Source organism: Triturus cristatus, chromosome 2_2 (genome assembly GCF_964204655.1).
Source record: "Triturus cristatus chromosome 2_2, aTriCri1.1, whole genome shotgun sequence".
Taxonomy (NCBI): domain Eukaryota; kingdom Metazoa; phylum Chordata; class Amphibia; order Caudata; family Salamandridae; genus Triturus; species Triturus cristatus.
Window position 1 is genome coordinate 10936522 of NC_140582.1, and position 20257 is coordinate 10956778.

Below are 20257 nucleotides of genomic sequence, written 5' to 3' on the forward strand. Positions count from 1 at the left end.
GACTGGAGGTTTGGCCTTCTGTACCGACTCAGTTTCATTACTTTGAGTATTGTCAAGCCTCTGAACCAATACTGCTGGTTGGTTTGTAAAGAAAGGATATGGTCTCTTTTAGGAAGGGATGCATTACCTATTTGAATGAAGAGAAGTTTTCTTGATCTCTCTAGCTCTCTCCCTCTTCCCCTCTCTCTCTATATGGGCATTGCTCCTGTTATTCCAGAGATGATCAAATTAATGAAGTCTGGTATAATACCAAAACCAGTTTGAAAGCCTGTGAAAAGGCCGGAGGAGATAGTGTTAAGTGTGCCAGAGCTGAAATGTCAGATGTGTCGAAAATTGTGTAACAATTCACAAAGTGTAATGGGAGGTACATATTTAAAAGGGACTGTATTTTACTTGAAGTTCGTGCTATCTGCAGTCGATAAATTACTTTTGCAGAAGTGAGGGGCACTTGTGTTTGAAACAAAAGCGCTCTCAGTTTGCTCAGTTTAATAAAATCTGTTTTCAAAGTAGGTATTGTAGGCCAAGTTGAACTTTGGAAGTTACTTTGTGTGGGTGGGAATAGAGATTGCCACAGGAAGTTACCCGGGTTGAAACAGTAAGGACATACGGTATGCCAGCTCACATTCCGTAGCAGTCCATGTTATTAAGAAGCAGATAACTGCCGTTAGAAAGCTGTGTGAATGTTGGTCTGATTGTGGGTGTTGGCGTGCTTTTAAGAAAGCACGCAAGATTGGAGTCTGTAAGCTTAGAAGCGTTGTGCAGTTGGACATTCTTGCATAGTAATGAATGAATGCCATTGTGGTCGCACTTTTCACTTGTGAGAAAAACTTCTGTATCCTCTTTAAGACAGTGATATGTAAATGGGAGAAACCACTGCTCGTAAATAAACGTGCTACCTTATATAATCACATACAACATGACAAACAACATGTACACCTAGCAGACACAACAACACTACGTACTGCGGGAACCGTGGCTAGCCATGTACACAAACCAAACATGGCGTAGCACCTCTGCCACACATCGAGAATGCGGGGAGAGATGGGAGCAAAGTATGTGCGAAAGTGGCAAGTGATTCTCAATTATGAAAGTATATAATGCAAAGTGTTGAGGGGATGTGCCGTACAGACTTGAGAATGCAGAGCACAGACATGTACATGTCAACATACACTGATGGTCTATTGAGTGAAGTGGACAGTGGACGCAACCATCATAGTACAGTCAGTAGGGAAGATTACGAAAACATAGCGCGTATGTGCCCCCTCCCCCCCAAATCTTTAGCGTAGTGGGCTGGCTCGGCGTACGCAAGGCTAGCGTAGGGGTATGAATAAAAGGCACGTTTCTCTGGGTGTGGTTCTCTTACGGAATGGCAAACGTGTCTGCCAGGTCTGCACAGCTTGTTTGCGCACTAAATCCAAATTTCAGTTGAATCTACATTGAACCACTTATGAAGTGCTTGTCTTGATCCCACAATGGACGATGTTAGAACTGCATCTGAGAGTGGAGATGAAGGTACTCCCTTTGACCAGGTGCAACCAACTCTAGTTCCCAACAGTGGAACGGTGTCTTGATCCCAGAATGGACGATGTCCGATATTACCTGCTGCTTGGTTTTCACAGAACTCCCTCCGTTGAGATGCATCAGACTCTGTGCTTATGTAGCTAATTGCTGCACAAGATCATTGGGCTTGGCTGACTGCAGTCGCTGGAGTACACCACGGTACAGCAGGTCCGAACAGTGAAACGGGGTCTTGATCCCACAATGGACGATGTTAGAACTGCATCTGAGAGTGGAGATGAAGGTACTCACTTCGACCAGGTGCAACCAACTCTAGGTCCCAACAGTGGAACGGTGTCTTGATCCCAGAATGGACGATGTCCGCTATTACTTGCTGCTTGGTTTTCGCAGAACTCCCTCCGTTGAATTGCATCAGACTCTGGCTAATTGCTGCACAAGATCATTGGGCTTGGCTGACTGCAGTCGCTGGAGTACACCGCGGTACAGCAGGTACAAACAGTGAAACAGGGTCTTGATTCTATGATTGAGGATGTCAGAAGTTAAAGTCGGTGATGGTTTGTGTGTACCCCCTCCGATAAGGTGCAAGCAACTCTGTGCTTCCGAATCCAACAGCACGTGGCTGTGAGGCGTTAATGACCACTGCCTCTGGCCTACACTGCGGTCAGCAGAGCTCACAATTTAGATCGAGTAGTGATTGTTTAATTACAGAATCCAGTAGGCAACTACAACGTCTATTGAAATATACACAATATCCTTTTAGTATACTTGCTTGAAGAACTTTTTTTAGATGAGTTATAGGTTTAGTACAATGACCAAATTCTTCTTGGTAGTTGTGAGAAGTTGTCCTGGTATATGATGTTCACTAGTTAAAGTGACCACCTTGTACCATGCCAAGCAACCCTTATGGTGTGGTTGTAAGTCAACCTTTTCGGACCAGCTGCCCTAGTGGTAGCATAGGCTAAGCAGTCTTAGAGGCTAAACTCGTTAAAGCGTGTTAAGCAAGCTGTTTTACCATATGTAACCCCCCTTTATACCATTGAAAGGACACCACACAGATATATATTCAAAATATATATGTATTTATTACTCAAAGTATCCCCTAGACTCTTTATGAGCACAGGAGCACAAATCGTTAAACAAGAAAGTATTACAATATACAGAAGTTGCACTTTATATGGATGGGCCCTGGTGGCCACTCAAACCATATACTAAAATAGTGGTATAAGTACCACGAACAGGAAAGGGAAAAGGCCTAGGGCCTCTAGAATCGCTGGGCCTACAAGGAGCTAACTTCAGTTAGTGACCAGGAGGTCCACGGGTCGCGTGTGCAGTGAGGAAAGTTACACGCGGGCTCCCATAGGTTTTCAATGGGTGCGTAAAAGTTCAAAAGTTACTGCTAGAAGGGTCTTCTGGATGGACTACGAACTTAAGACTTAAAACACAGACACTAGAGATGTTTCTCTACACTTGGGCACCGGAGTGCCAGCTTTACCTCCCCACAGGAAGCGGGTGCATAGGTCTCGAAGTGCGTCGGGTTTCGTCTATCTGTTCAATGGAGCCTGATGACAAAGATGCTGCAGGCGGCCGGTCCAGAAGAGATGCGGTGGATCCAAGAGTGGATCGGAGTTGTAGAAGACCTGAAAGCAGAGGGGACAGTGTTCACAGTCACTAGCCAGTGACCGGCGTGGCACCAGGTAGGTACCAGGCGATGTCGGGTGCAATCAGGTGAGGAGGTGTAGCTTGTCTCCGCAGCCACGTGGTCCCTGAAGGTCGACGACGTCCAGGAGTTGGTTCACGAGCTGTCCCACGCAGGCTCTCACTGTCGGCGGTGTCGGCCAGGGGCCAGTCTGGGGCAACCAGACCAGCGTCGTAGTTTTCAAGTTAAGTCGCCAAAATGGCCACTAGCCAACGGGCCAGGGACCGGGCAGGCGCGTCGAGATTCAAAGTGCAGAGGGGCCCCACGCAGATCGTGGAGATACTGGAGGGCTCACCTTTGGTGCAGATGCTGCTCGGATGTTGGGCTTCTCAGGACCCAAAGCACAACTTGGAGGGAGCCTCTGTTGTCGCACTTGCAGCTTGTCAAGTGTCTTTTCAAGATGGCTGGCTCCACGTGTCTCGGTGCCTCCACGGGTTCCTTCTTTGCAGGGACTGTGGATCGGGCTGTGAGAGGTCTGGAGGTCCAGGTCTTGTTGGTCTCTGGGCTCGGGCTCCGGCAGGAGGCGGCGGCAAAGCAGATGTCGAGTTGCTGGATGGTGCTTGCGTTAGCAAGATGGTCACTCCCTGACCATAGCGGAGATTTCCTTCTGTCCTCTGTGCAGCAGAGCGTCGAAGTTCCCGTCTTCTTCTTTGTAGTAAGTTGATTCCAGGATGTCTGAAGTCTTAGGACACAGCTCCTACCTTTAAGCGGATTCTAGGGGCCGGACTACCTGCTAGGTCCCTCCCTAAGGGTGGGACCAGGAAGGGGGGTGGTTACACCCCCAATCCTTTGTCCAGCTCGCCCCAGGTCTGGGGCTGGTGTGCCCCAAGACCGGTTTGAACTGGCATATGTACCGAGGCTCCTTGTGAGCCTCAGGCATGTCTGATTCTATTCAAGCCCTACCTGACCAATACACAAAATCCTGTCTGGGGCGGTGCACGCACCACCCCTGGCAGGAAACCCTTTGTCCACCTCTCCCAAGCTGGAAGGACTCCCAGCAGCAGGAGGGCAGACTTGTGTCTGTGGTGGCAGCGTCCATTTTGTGGAGCTGAGGCTATGTCTGATTTTACCCGGGTTTCAGGATCTGTACATGTCGTGTCCCTCTAGAAGGGTGGAATGCTAACCCCGTCGCCAGAATTGGCGAGGGGTTAGTATTCCAATTCGTATGACACCTTACTCGACATGTTTTGATAAAGCCAAACCAAAGATAGCATTTAACCGCGAGGTTCATAATGCACTTAAGAGTATATGGTATGGCGATATCTGGAAACGGTAGAAGGAAGTAGTTCCGACCACTGCAGACAGGCTCAGCTCATGCCAGAGCACCATCTCACATGGAACCAAGCACTCTGCCTTCAGGATTGTTAAGGCCTGCCATAGGAGTGACTTATAGGTTAACATGTGTGCCATTTAAGGTTAGGTATAGGTATACTACACCTAAGTAAGAGGTGGTTACACCAACTTACCCCAGCTGAGTGATCAGCCAGTTGTGTCAAATTGCTAGGCCAGGCCAGGGGTGGCACAATACATGCTTCAGCCCCTGGTAGGCCTTAGATGCACCAATGCCCTGGGTACCTAGTGTACACTGGTACAGGGGCTCACAGGGTGATCTAATTCCAATTGGTTATGCACCTATAGTGCATAGTGTCAAATTAGTAGAGAGAACAGCAGGCTGGGGGTCTGATTAGCAGGCCCACAGCCTCAATATGTCAAAAACCAGTGAAGCAAAAAGCAAAAATTTGGGGTGACCATAGGATAGCAGACCCTACTCTCCTACAGTAGTGGAAAAGAACACTGAATAACAGTCTACACTGTGGACAGCAGAGATCGCAATTCGAATTGTTTTGATTTATTTATTGCAGAGTTTTTTGTCATTTATGTTGTATTTTGTGAAGAGGAAGGGAGAAAATGTATTCATGGATGACTGTGCTGATTATTGCCTTCAATTTACACTGCAGACAGCAGTGTTTACAATTCAGATCGAGTCGCTATTGTAGATGACGCAGTCCTGTAGGCAAAAGACATTGCTCCAGTGCACTCTGTCCGCACCACGCATACGCATCATCGCAGGCTCCGCACACGGTTTTTGTTGCTTCGCGTATGACAAACTGGGGAGATCAAGTCGACACCACGTGGCTGTGGGCCCTTGCTGACCGCTCTCTCTGGCCTACACTGCAGACAGCAGTGTTTACAATTCAGATCATGTCGCTATTGCAGATGATGCAGTCCTGTAGGCAACAGACATTGTTCCTAGTACGGCCCGCCCGCAGCACGCATCATCGCTGGCTGTGCACATGCTGAATCCTTTTGATGTGGCTATATGAGTGCACTAGAACTGATGCACCCTTTATGATACAATCTTTTTGTGTATTATTTCAGATCTACTTACTGCCTGTATCTCAGTATACCACAAGTTATGGTTCTTTTACGATAGAATCTTTTGTGTATTATTTCACATCTACTGTCCCTATGTTACTGCAGCACAAACTATTGACCTTTTTAATATTGAATCTCTGTGTGTGATCCAATGATTACTGTTGTAGTTGATGCTAGCAACAACCATTCCCGGAGGGCTGGGTTACACTCACCCCACACGCATCCAGCACAGACGTTACTGGATATGTGACCCTGGTAATAAAGAGCGCACGTGCCCGTACCCACTTTCACTATCTATCTGTGTCCGTGTGTTCATTATCTATGCATGATACTGCCCCTGGGCCGTACTACATTACATTGTGCTGTGGACAGCGTATGCAACCATGTTACCTCTGGCAGTGGGGAAAACTTCGGGTCTGTAACTTTTAGGTGCATGGCTGTCACAGGTGGAAGGCTACTTTACAGAGCATGAATATTGATGAAGATGATGGTTGCATGTTGTGTGTAGTGTCAGATATGTGTACATAGCGAAATAAATTCAAAAAAGCTCTCTAAGCCGAAGAGGAGACTCTCATCAAACGCTGTAGAGAGAATGGCTAAAATGGGTGGGGTCCTCCAACTGTTACAATGGGAAATGTAATGAACCAATCAAATGCTTTTTTTTAAGGTCACATGGCAATCGTGTACCGAGCACGTAAGGAGGGCGCACCCGACGAGATTTTGAGAAAATATATTTACCATAATATAAGTTTATTACAGTTAGAAATATATAAATGTGGCAAGAAAACTTTATAAAATTCGGTCGGCAAACCATCATTCCCGCAAGCCTTACCTCCAGGCATCGAAGTTAAAGCCCTGGAAATTTCTATTACCGAAAAGTCGGCCACTAAGGCCTCTTTTTGACCTGTTGAAAGTTGAGGGAGAGCTAGATCCTCAAAATAAAACTGTATAGCATGATTAGCTACCTGGTATTCAGTTGAGTAAAGGTCTTTATAATAATACAAATTTTAGAAATATTATCTTGTCCCGAAACTAGATTCTGGGTTCCAGGAATTAACACTTCATTAATTACTGCCGCTTCTTGTTTAACCCTAGTTGACCATGGCAGTAATTTCCCTACCATCTGGCTTTCTTCATAAGTTTTTGGGTGATATGCTTTAGTACTGGATATCTCTTCCATGATGAAAAATTCCCTCAATTCCTGTTTGACCCTGTTAAGTTCCTCTCCGGTTACCTGACCCCTGATAGAGCAGCCTCTCCTTTTATTTGTCAAAGCCATCTCCACTGCTTTCTGGAGTTCTTCAATATGAGCTTTACGCTCTCTAACTTGCGCAGCCATAAAAGCTATCATTTGTCCTCTAATTGCTGCTTTAAATGCCCCCAAACTGAAAAAAGATTTGCTATTCCTCTGTTAATTTAAAAAAAATCCCCAATCCATTCCTTCATATCCCCTACCCACTGTTGGTTGGTTAAGAGAAGTCGATCCATCTGCCACCTGGATTTCTCTCTAGCCCCCAATCCAAACTCAATTTCTATTTTTATTAAAGAATGGTCTGAGAAAGAACTGGCCATGATCTCCGTATTTGAGCAGCTCAGAGAGCGTGATACTAGAAAGAAATCAATACGGGAAGCTGACCTAAATTGGCTGGAGTAATAAGTAAACTGTTTTGCTGCACCATGAGCCCTTCTCCAAGGATCCACCAATTGATGATCCTGTTTAATAAGATCTATGAACTTCTTAGTCCCAGGTTTCATCTGCCTTTTAGTCTTGTTAGATGTATCTAATTGCAGATCCTGAATAAAATTGAAATCTCCTCCTAAAATGATAGGGCCTAGCGCCATTCTTGCTCTATCATTAATACTTTTGAGTGCCACAGAGTCATCCACAACGGGTGCATACTAATTGACCAAATTCACCAAATTACCCTCCATCTTTACCTGCATCCAGATCCATCTACCATAAGGACCTCTATCAACTTGAATAATTTCACAATTTAAACCTTGTCCAAGATAGATAGCCACCCCTCGAATTGCTGCCTGAGCTGAAGCAAAAAGGCCCTAGAAAAATATCTTGGAATAAACAGTTTGGGTTGATTCGTTTTGAGATGGGTCTCTTGCAAAAATAAAATTTGGGGAGAGAAGGCTGCCAACCATCTTATCAAACCACCATACTTTTTCTTATTTGAAATACCATTTACATTAATGGAAATAATACGAGCATTAATACCCATTTTTCAGCTTATTATTCAAAATTACACCAGCAAACATACCCATTTTCAAATAATATTGTTTAACAAAATTCTGGTTATTGCTTCTCCCTTTCTCTTTTAGCTTACTTTCTATATAAAAACTATTCTGCTCATTAATTTTTTTACACCACCACCCTTTCCCTGTGTCACAACCCAAACCCAACCCTCCCCAAGAACCCCGTGACCCTTAGCAGTAGGGGAATTGCCCGCCCTACCCACTGCTGGCCCCACCTGGGAGCCCTGCATAACAAGTGCCCTGGTATTGCACCCTAAAGTAATTTGCTTCCCGCCCCTCCCTTAAAAAAAAAAAAAAGAACATCCAGAAAAAAGCATTGAAAAACAGTGAGGACATCTCATAACAATATGAAAAGCTGTTGATTCCTATTACTTGTCCTTCATGATTCGCTGCAGCATCTCCTGAGCTTCATCCAGATTTGAGAACAAGTGAAACTTCCCATGGACCAGGACTCGTAGTTTCGACTGCTGGGCGATAGCTGCTTGTGCCCCCTGTGCCTTGAATAGATAAAGGAGTTTAACAAACTCCTTTCGGCGTTGTGCCGCTGAAGCACTCATATCTGAAAAAATACGGCAAAGGGGGACCTCAGATGAAAAAAATTGCTTTTTTTGAATAGCCCTGGTCAATATTTGCTCTTTTATACGATAATCTGAAAAATTCACTAACATAGTTCTAGGAAGTTTGGAGTTAGGGAAGGGCTGAGCTGGAACTCTATGAGCACGGGTGATCGTAAGGTCCCCAGTGAACTCAGGAAGAACTGTATTTTTTATGAAGGCCTGCACCCATTGAACTGGTTTGGATCCCTCACATCCCTCCGGAACACCAACCAAGCGAAGATTAGTCCAACGAGCATGATTTTCCAATTCTTCCAATTTCAATTCCAAAGCGTTCTTTAATTTTTTATCCTCTGAGACCTGTTGATGAATTGAGGTCATCTGATATTCTAGCTGCTTCCTGTAGTCGAATCGGCATAGCCCCCACCACCTCTTCAATTTTGGATAATCGTGCATGCAATGCTGCAATTTCAGTTGCCTGGGTAATTTTCATTTCTCTAATCTCCTCAAGAATTAAATTGAGCATGCTTTTTATATCACACTGGAAACTGAATCCAGATTCTGTTGTTGACCCTTTTGCTGATCCAGTTCCAGGTCCTGACGCGGGTCCTGTTGGTTCCAAAAATACTTGATTAGGACGTTTATCCAACTCCAATGGTAAAACGGGAGGGGAGGAAGGCACAATTGGGCGGAAGAGCAGAGGAGGTACACGAGAAGGGGTTAGCAAAGGAGAGGTAGGCTGGGATTGATCAACTTGGGGAGTCCTTACGCCCTGAGTGTCCAGCTTGGGAGACTGTTGCGGCGGTGAAGGTAGAGACTGTATTAAAGGTTGAGAAGGTTTAATTTTATGAAAAATCAAATACTCCTTGTTCTTGCCTGCCGAAAGACTGGAAGGGTTTATACATGGGTCTATACACGGGTTCTCTTGATTTTCCGTTAAAAGACTTTTGCCCTGATTCATATGGCTCTCGCTTGCGGAAACTGTACCAACAGTGCTGCTGTCTATAACTGTTGTAATTGAGCTCGTCGAAATCTGGGAAACATTGTCTAATTTTCCCTGCGACCCACCTTGCTCACCTTCAGCTTCACCTTGATCTGTAAGTTCCTCCCCAGAGCTTGAACAATCAGCTATGGGGGTAGACCCCCTTCGATTTTTCTGAACTCGCTCCCGCTCAGCTTTTGAAATACCCTGATTTATTTTCAATTGTGTATTGCGAGTTCTTGATTTCAAGGGTGGGTTAGAACCTAGCTGAGACGGGGTAGCAGGATTTCTATTATGTCTCCCCATGGTTTTAAGTTTTTTTCTTCCTTTCTTCCCTTCTGGAGTTCTTTAGTTGAAAGAAAAAAAAAAAACAGCAGCCTCCGCTCCTCTCCACTCCCCTCTATTCCCTTTCAATCAATCCTTGTGTCTGGCACGGTCAGGCACTGACGTTTCTTTTTTTCTTCTCTTTTCCCCCTTATACACAGTCAATTTTTGATACTTTGCCTGTAATTGCCTGTAATTCACCAAATTACCTGCTTCTTCAGTCCTCCAATGGAACCCAGTAATACAGCGATAGCCCACAATAGGGCCGTCAGCAGCTGGACCGGTAAAAGAAGAAGCAACACCAGCTACTCGAGTTACTCCGTCCTCTGCAGGCATCAGATGAAGCCTCAGATAAAGCCTCGACAGCCTTGACAGACGATCCCCAGACAGGCAGCAGGCTCCAGCTCCCAGCACTCCAAAGCTCCGAGCTTTAAACACTAAAGGAAAACGCTAGCCAAAATCGGCAAAAGCAAAGAAGCGCCAAGACCATAAACTGCCATCAGTGCTTTAGAGCCACGTTTCCAGGTACGGGGCGGGGCAGCAAACACCGAGGCTACGTGGAGGCGGGATCTCACCATTTATAAAGTTTTCTCGGCAGAATTACTTCCTTTTATGCTTGAGCTTTTTCACTTTGTTAGTGCAGGAGGGGAAATTCCAACAGCCTTTAAGGAATCATCAATAGTTAGCTTTGTTAAAAAGGGTAAAAATCCTAGGGAAGTTGGCTCTTATAGGCCAATTAGTCTCCTAAATGTAGATTATAAAATTTTGATGAAAATGTGGGCAAATCGATTTACATCTATGGCTCAGTATGCAATTCACAAGGATCAATCAGGCTTTATAGAAGGCAGATCAATGTCTTCAAATACAAGTTTTCTTATTCAAGCAATTGATTATTTTAATACTCATCAAACTCCTGCAATAATAATGATGGTTGATGCCGAAAAGGCATTTGACCGTGTGAATTTGGAAGCACTATTTTATGGTCTTGAAAAATTTGGTTTTCCTGATCGAATAATTACCATGCTTCGGAATATTTATCAAGGAGCCCAGGCCCAGATTAGGATAAATTCTAAATCTATAGGTCTAATAGATATAAAACGTGTGACCCGACAGGGGTGTCCCCTATCGCCTGTTTTGTTTACTTTCTTTATAGAGCCTTTAGCAGTAAAGATTAGGGAGAACTTAGATATACAAACTCCTATAGGGGGGATGTCCAAAATTAAATTATTTGCAGAGGATGTGATACTCTACCTTAAACCGGAAAAGCATAATGTTGATCAAATCTTGAAGGAGTTCGCTCAGTTTGAAGCAATTGGAGGATACAAAATTAACGACAAAAAAACTGAAGTATTGGCACTTAACGTTTGCTGTAATTTTCTTCCGGATATTTTGAAACAACAAGCGTGCTCCCCTGAACCGATCCGTTATTTAGGAATCTATGTATCAAACCGATATGCGGATCTTTATAAGCTAAACTATGAAGCTACATTGAGTAAGATCAAAGATTTATTGGGTAAATGGGGCTTCCTCCCTCTTTCCTTGATAGGACGGGTTGCCCTGATCAAGATGTCAGTACTACCCTTATTAATTTTTCTTTTTTCCAATGTCCTGATTAAAGTTAGCGCAGCATATTTTAGAGAATTGGATACACTTTTTCGCCAGTTTATTTGGAATAAAAAAGCTTCAAGAGTAAAACTATCAATTTTGCAGCTAGATACATGTTGGGGTGGGTTGGCACTTCCCCATATTCGAACTTATTATGAGGCAGCATATATGGATATTCTAGTTGGTCTGCTTGATAATAGGGGGTCTTTGGATGTTTTGTTTATGAGGAAAATGGCTGATGCAGCAGGGACTCAGCTTAAAAGCAGCAAAATTGCCTAAAAAAGTAAGATATAAGACGCTACAAGAATTCTCTTCTAGACTTCGGTTGTTTTTTTTTGTTGCAAAAAGCAAAATCGACGGGATTTGAATATTTGGGGTTGTCAGAGGCTAGAAGTTTGGGCCTTTTTATTCATAGTAGTCATATTAAACTTTGGGAGTTAAAAGGTTTTAAAGAGTTAGGTCATTTTCTGTTAGGAGGCAGATGCATGACCTGGGAGGAGGTGCAGCCCAGATGTGGCACGCAGTATAGGCTCCTTTTTTTTAGTTTCCTTCAGGTTAGGTCCTGGATAAATAAATTTGCACCCTTAGGTAATACAGGCACTCCTTCAGTTCTTGCGTCCGTGTTCAGAATTAAATTGAGAGGCATTGGAAATTGGTATAGAGTTTTTCAAAATCAAGGGGAGCCTTTGATTGTTACTAATTTCTTAGAAAAAACAAAAAATTAATTGGCTTGCAATCTTTCAGTTAGAGAATGGCAAGCGATTTCGCAGAATGGCAACTGGCTACCAACTTTAAAAGGATGGCTTTTCTGTCTCGATGGTCGGCCTATTGTACACCACAGGCCCTCCATAAAATGTATCCGGATGTGGAAAATACCTGCTTTCGGTGTCAGCAAGCCGGTGAGGGCGGTTGGCTACATATTGCCTGTACATGTCCTAGTTTGAGGCAGTTTTGGCTGGAATTATGTGCTGGGTTTAGCCGTACTATCGGAACCATTGTTCCACCAGAACCGGAGGCAGCATTATTTGGTTTATGAAAACAAAGATCAAATCAGGTGTTAACAAAAGGGGGTGAAATGTTTATATCAATTTCCTTCTTGGTGGCACGTTCATTGATCTTGCAGAATTGGAAAACAATCAAGACCCCAACTCTTATTGAATGGTATAAAAAAATGAAACGTGTGAGAACCTTTGAAGAAGCATATGCCAAAAGGGTGGGAAGGATTAAGACATTTTAGTTAATCTGAAAACTTTTTGATCAAATGGAAGGACATCTTCAGGGACAATTTGGTGTTGAATAATTATTTGGATTATGTTTATGATCAATAAGAAGGTCCAGGGGTAAGGATCATTTCTGATTTTCTTTTATGAATCATACTCCCGGGTCATCAATGGTATTTTCATTTCCTTTTCCACGAGAATGGGAGTATATATCTGCACTTGCATTTGCACTTTACTTGATCCTCTAAATTACACTGTCAAATGATATTTTTTTTACCTTAACTCTATTTTTTTTGCATTTTTTAGTACTAGAGAAGGCTTGCACTTTAGTTTAGCTTCCTTTTTGGAGCACATATTTGTACTAGCACTGGCATTTTGTCTAATTGTTTAAATTATGCTGTTCAATGATATTCTCAGGGTTCTGAGTTTAACTGCATCTGCACTTTAAGTATAAGAGTAGGATGAAGATGATTACTCCTCTACAATTTAAAATGATGTAGTAATTATATCATAATATATATCGATGTTAAGGGGTGCTGACTTTAATGTATGTTGTTGTATTCTGCTCAATAAAAACAAATATAAAAAAAAAGAAATATATAAATGTTTAAAATATTTTAGATTATCGCTTGCTCTCATATACACTGTAAACTTATTTAGATATAGTTTTGAGACAAAAAAAATGAGGGAATGGCGTACCCAGCGCGACACCATACGTGTATGATGTAACACAGGGCCTGGCAGCGTGCACTCGTCGCATACGCAACGCGCAGCTGGCGTGACCCCATACATACATGATGTAACGCGCGGCTTAGTACTGCGTACCCATCACATACCAAAGTAGCAGCTGGCGCGACCACATACGTATATGATGTTATGCGGGACGGGGTGCCACGAACCCGTCGGATACCAAATGCGCATCATTGACGAGTTTAGCAATTTGGTGGATAGGATTCGCGTGCCGATGGAGCTTGGTACACTACCGGTACGGGACTCCAGTTTTCTCCCAAAAAAATAAAAAAAGATATACATACTTTTTTTTGAAGATATAACATATTACATCATTTTTAACATTAAAAAAAGGATAAGAGTTCCAAAATATTTTTTTCAAAAAATAGAAATAATATAGGTTTTATAAATATTAAAATATGAAATTAACATTTAAAAATCCTTCGAAATTCACTGAAAAAAAACATAGGTTTTACAGACGTTATAGTTAGGAATTAGCATTTAAAAAACCTTTGAAATTCACTATAAAAAACCATAGGTTTCAGGGACGTTATAGTTAGTTGGACATTTGAAATTCGACCGTTATAGTTCTATATAACCGTTGAGCTAACTATAACTCGCTCGCCAGCAATGCACTGGTGATGACGTCACATATTACATCACTCATGACATGGTCAGTGACATCACTGATGACATCACTGATGACATCTCAAATGACATCACTGATGACATCACTGATGACATCATCCACGTGATAATCTGATGCACATACAGATGCCCTAATATAAACTTTGATTCACGCACTCTAAAATATGGACTACTATTTTTGAAACCATGCACACAACAATGCCAGATACTACATACCACCCACTATTTCCTAGGTCTACACTCACATCCAGTCACTTATACATGCAGTTACTCATCAATACAGTACTATAATATGCACTCATACACCTATAAATCCAGTCACACTCCGCCACTCATCCATAGAGTTACTCACACACCTAGTCAGTCATGTAAAGAATCAATCACATACCCATTTACTCATGTATACAGTTATACACACCAACTCCGTTATTTATACACACACCACATCACTTATTTATGCAGATACTAACACAAACTTACTGTCTTATAAAATCACTGATGCAAGCAGACACTCATTTATACACCCACTCTTCAAATAACTTACTCTCACGTATAGTCATTTATATACTCCAAAACTTACATATACTGCCTTAAAACATATGTAGTTACTTACACATATACCACAGAGACATTCATTCACTCACCAACACACCCATACACACACTAACTCACCCATACAGCCCTTCCCAGATGCACTTTGAATCCATACAACCAGTGAATCACCCACTCAGACATCTATACACAGAGTCACACACACCCCCACCCACCCACACAGACACTCAGGCACCCATACAGATACTCAGACAACAAATCAATAACCCATATAGACACTCGTGTAGCTACTCACCAAGCCATGCAGCCGCTTATACACCAACTGAGAGACTAATACAGACTTTCACACAGTTTAGTCACTATCCCATGTATTCAGTAAGACACGTTCAATCACTCACTTATACAGTCAGTCACACACCTACTAAATAATCCATTCAGGCACTTGTAAATCCACTCATTCTTCAATACACCTTGGCATAGATATATATGAAAAATATTTAAACTTTACAGAAACACACAGTCACTGGATGATGTCATTTGAGATGTCATCAGTGATGTCACTGACCATGTCATGAGTGATGTAATATGTGACGTCATCACCAGTGCATTGCGAGCGCGCGAGTTATAGTTAGCTCAACTAACTATAACGGGCGAATTTCTCTGGTTTTATATGAGTCAAATGTCCAACTAACTATAACATACCTGAAACCTATGGTTTTTTAGTGAATTGCAAAGGCTTTTTAAATGCTAATTTCTAACTATAACGTCTGTAAAACCTATGGTTTTTTCAGTAAATATATATATATATATATATATATATATATATATATATATATATATATATATATATATATATATATATATATATATATATATATATATATATATATATATATATATATATTATTACCTATAGGTAGTTATAGTTAGGACCAAGTTTCCATAGGAAGAGCATTCTTTGTTTTGCTTATGACTTTGGCGTAGTTTGATGAATCTTCATGAAATTTTTCAACCTAATTCTTTGTTTATATCAGCTCCTATGTTGAAAGTTTGGGGGTGATTTGTCAAGGGGGTGCAGAGAAAAAAGGGGGGTCCCAAAACATGTTTTCTCCATGCAATTTCCATAGGAAACTTTAGACAAGGCTACAGGTCGAACGGGTGACGGAATTACCCCACATTTGGCAGGGAGAAGGGTCTAGAAAGCACTCCTTTGTTTATTTGGTGTAAATCCGTTCAGTAGTTTTGGAGAAATAACGAAATTTACAGATCTCGATCTTTGGGAATTCTGCCATCTGATTGGCTGAGGCGTTACAAGCACGAGCTTGCTGCGTATTGGCTGTGAGCGGTGCGAGCGGTTGCAGCTAGGAAGTGTTGGCAGCCATTTTGTGATTCTGTTGAAGCGAGTAAGGGGAAAAAAGTAGGAAAGAGGAGGGTAGGAGCTCTGTAACCTCTGTGGGGTGTTTAGGGTGTGCTATACAGGGGTGCGAAGCGAACTACTCATCCCTACTGGTCTGAAAGTGCTGGGCTACGGAAATTAAGTGAGGTATTGCCTAGAGTCTAATGCTGCTAAGGTGAGCTGCTGCGGGACTCGGGGATTAAACGTGAGCCCAAACTGTGTCTCTTATGCTGTGAAGTCATGTGCCCTCTCCGTTGCACCACACCTGTGGAAGTAGTGTCAGCATGTGTTTATACCTACAAAGGATGAACTACTGACCCCTACTGGTCTGAAAGTGCTGGAGTATGGAAAATATGTGAGGTATTGTCTAGAGTCTCATGCTGCTAAGCTGCTAAGCTGAGCTGCTGCCGGACTCGGGGATGAAAGCGTGAGTCCAAACTGTATGTCATATGCTGTGAAGTCATGTGCTCTGGCCGCTGTGCCACATCTGTGCAAGTAGTGTCAGCATGTAGTTATACCTACTCGGAGGAACTTTTGCTTCGAACATTGTAACTTGTGTATGGTGCTTAGGGGGTGTTATACAGGGAGTGCGAAGGTAAATTCGCACATATCAAATCAATTAGGTATTTGTAAAGTGTAAACTACTCACTCGTATGGGTCTGATGGTGCTGGGGGCGTAAGCTGAGCTGCTGCCAGACTCGGGGATAAAGCCGCTTAACTACTGACCCCTACCGGTCTGAAAGTGCGGGGTACGGAAATTAAGTGAGGTATTGCCTAGAGTGTCATGCTGCTAAATTGAGCTGCTGTTGGACTCGGGGATGAAACCGTGAGCCCAAACTGTGTGTCCTGTGCTGTGAAGTGATGTGCTCTGGGTGCTGTGCCACACCTGTCCAAGTAGTGTCAGCAAGATTTTATACGTAGTAGGAGGAAGTTTTGTTTGGAACACAGTAACTTGTATATGGTGCTGGTATGTGATCCGCAGCACTGCCAAAGGCAGTGCACCAGGACATGCCGGAGACGTGCAAGGTATAGGTGGACGTGAATGAAGTCGACCATGTATTCGAGATGCCCTGCTATGCGTCAGTGGCTCTGCTTGTAGATGCACTGGCTTGCCGTGTGCCAGTCTTGTGGATGAAATGGCACAGCTTGGTGTGATGAGCCGGGTCTGTGTGCAATGGGTGCAGGGCAGGGCTGTGGTGGGAGTACGTGTGAAGGCCATTTCACGCACACTAACTACGACGAAGGACTTTTGAGTGTGGGATGTCCACTCGTTGTTCTCAAATCGGGCAGTGGGTAATGTGGGAGACGGATGCAAATATTATTGTATCTGTCAGGGGGGCTGGCCACTTGCAAGTTCCTTCTCGGAGCAGCACATGTGTTAGCGCAAGATAGCTCAGACAAAGAACCTTTCATCCTTACAGTAACTTCTCCAGGTGCATTCATACAGGATGTGTACAAAGGCCGATCGTTTGTGTTGTGGGATGTCTGCGACCCTGGTCATCATGGATGAGATGTCCAGCACGTGGCACATGGGCGGGCTCACTGTGTGTTACGTTGCCAAACAGCTGCTCCTCCCTCCCACGAGCCCCCACACTTTTGTGTGCTGCGCTGTTGTGTCCCTTGCACTCCTACGGCACACCTTTGTAATGCCTATTCACGCATGTCCTGCGGCATTCCAATCACACCATGACACTGCCGTTTGGAGGTGGTGCATGCCACTTTACAACATCGACTGCTGCGGTCCTTGTGGCGGCCCCACCAGAACACAGAGACACACTTACCGCACTTCTTGCATACAGACATGTGTAAGACACCCCAATCCCTTAGCCGCTTGTGCATGCAGGAGGATGCGTGCGTAGCTACATCTCTAGGCTCACTGCCAACGCTGATACAATGACCACACGGACATACTTGCTCATTGAGGACTCAGGACACAGTTCCACCTGTGGGATCGGCTTGTGTTGAACAGGGTTAGTGGCACCACGTGTCGCCGGCCTTGCATATGGAAATATGCCTAACTGATCAGAGGGAGTAAGCTGCTGTGGTCACTGCCACAGACTTGGGGTCACTGCCATTCAGACTCAGGACACAGTTCCACATGTGGGATCGGCTTGTGTTGAACATGGTTAGTGGCACCACATGTCGCCGGCCTTGCAAATGGAAATATGCCTAAGTGATCAAAGGGAGTATGCTGCTGTGGTCGCTGCCACGGACTTGGGGTCATTGCCATTCAGGACTCAGGACACAGTTCCACATGTGGGATCGGCTTGTGTTGAACAGGGTTAGTGGCACCAATTGTCACGCCTTGTGTTGTACAGGGTTAGTGGCACCACGTGTCGCCGGCTTGTGTTGAACAGGGCTAGTGGCACCATGTGTTGCGGCTTGCGTTGAATTCTGCCTCAATAAGTCCACGTGGCAATGACTTGTGGTGCAGTGAGTTAGTGGCACCTAAAGCACTCAGCGTGTGCGCACCCTGCGATGTTGCGTAGTCCGGGCGGGCCTTACTGGTAGCGATGTCTTTACATGCTTTGAAAGAATTTTCATAGCTGTCAAAATCTCCAAGCAATTCCATTTCAGTCCTCCAAGGTTTGAAGAGTTGCAGAAGAGCTAAATAGAAAAACTCTCTCTTATCTGGAGTATCACAACTTAATTTCCTGTGATTCATCAAATTTCCTTTGGAATTCTTTAAGAAACATCCATCAGATCCAATTACAGCATATTTCCCTTCATTTATTGTTTCTGGAACATTTTTTCTAAAACTATAATGTTGCAGTATTTCATATAGACATATGTTTTCCAGGTATGGACTTCTATTTGGATAGTTTGTGTGGAACAGTTATTGAGTTATCTGCAACATATTGTATGTCCATATTTGCATTCCACATCTTCAAAATTACTGGATTGTAATCATTAATGTACTTCGATTCTTCTGTTCTTTTTATATTATAAGTATTTTTGGGTGATTTTCGAGTGATAGTATGCCTCACTGCTGACATAGAACTGTTCACACTTCCTTGCGATTACTTATGGTGCACTGAGTTAGTAGTACCTTTGGCGCTCAGCGTGTACGTACCCTGCGATGATGCGTGGTCCGGGAGGGACGCACTCGGATCAACGTCTTTTGTCTATTGAATTCTGCCTCAATAAGGCCACGTGGTGATGAATTATGGTGCACTGAGTTAGTAGTATCTTTGGCGCTCAGCTTGTACATTCCCTGCGATGATGTGTGGTCCGGGGGGCCGCACTCAGAGCAATGTCTTTTGTCTATTGAATTCTGCCTCAATAAGACCATGTGGCGATGACTTATGGTGCACTGAGTTAGTAGTACCTTTGGCACTGAGCGTGTACGTACCCTGCGATGATGCGTTTTCCGGGAGGGCCGCACTCGGACCAATGTCTTTTGTCTATTGACTTCTGCCTCAGTAAGGCCACGTGGCGATGACTTGTGGTGCACTGAGTTAGTGGCACCTGAAGTACTCAGCATGTGCGCACCCTGCTATGATGCGTGGTCCGAGAGGGCCGCACTGGGAGCAATGTATCTTGCGTACTGCACTGCGTCATCTGCAATCGCTACTCCATCTGAATTGTGAGGCCTGCTGTCCGCAGTGTAGATCGAAGACAGTAGTCTGTACAGACATAAGTCTGCGGTGCTGTGCCGCTGGGTTCGCAGTGGGCCTGTGTCGAGGAGACCCGCGGTTATTTCGGCAGCTTCGTGGCAGGGTGAGGCCCGCCGCTCTGGCACAGTCGTTGGTCTTCACAGTTCACAAGTGAACCACTCCCCGGCCTATTTATTCACACTCCTACGCTGAAGTGGCATACGTCAGACCAACCCACTCCGGTTACGCTTATGCTTACAGGGGGGGACGATACAGCTACATGACTGAGATCGTCCTTAGTATTTGACGTAACATGGTTGGGTCCACTGTCCACAACACTACAAGCACCAGTAGTATTTGTGCACATGGAGAGGTGTGTGTTCAGCATACTGAGATGTGTCCAGCACATCACCGCTACACTTTGCATTGTGTGCATTGTTATTCATGGGTGAATTGCTTCTTCACCTATAGTTTGTTCACACCTGTCCCAATATTCAGCTATTGTGTGGCTAAGGGGCCATGCCATTTTCGGAAAGTTTGCTGTCTTGTTCTGTGCTGCCTCAGTGGTAGAGGGGGGGGTCCTGGGGGTGGTGGTGGGTGTTGTGGCGTTCTTGGGTATCTAGGCTGCTTGATCAGTAGGTCTATGACATGTGTTGGTCTTCAGATGTGGCTCTGGGCTGGGCTCCCTTTCATACTGTATGTAGTCGTTTAATATTTAAAAAACAAGAAGACATTAAAAAATAAATAAAAAAAATACAAAAACAATTTTTAGGATATTAAAGTTACAAAATATCAC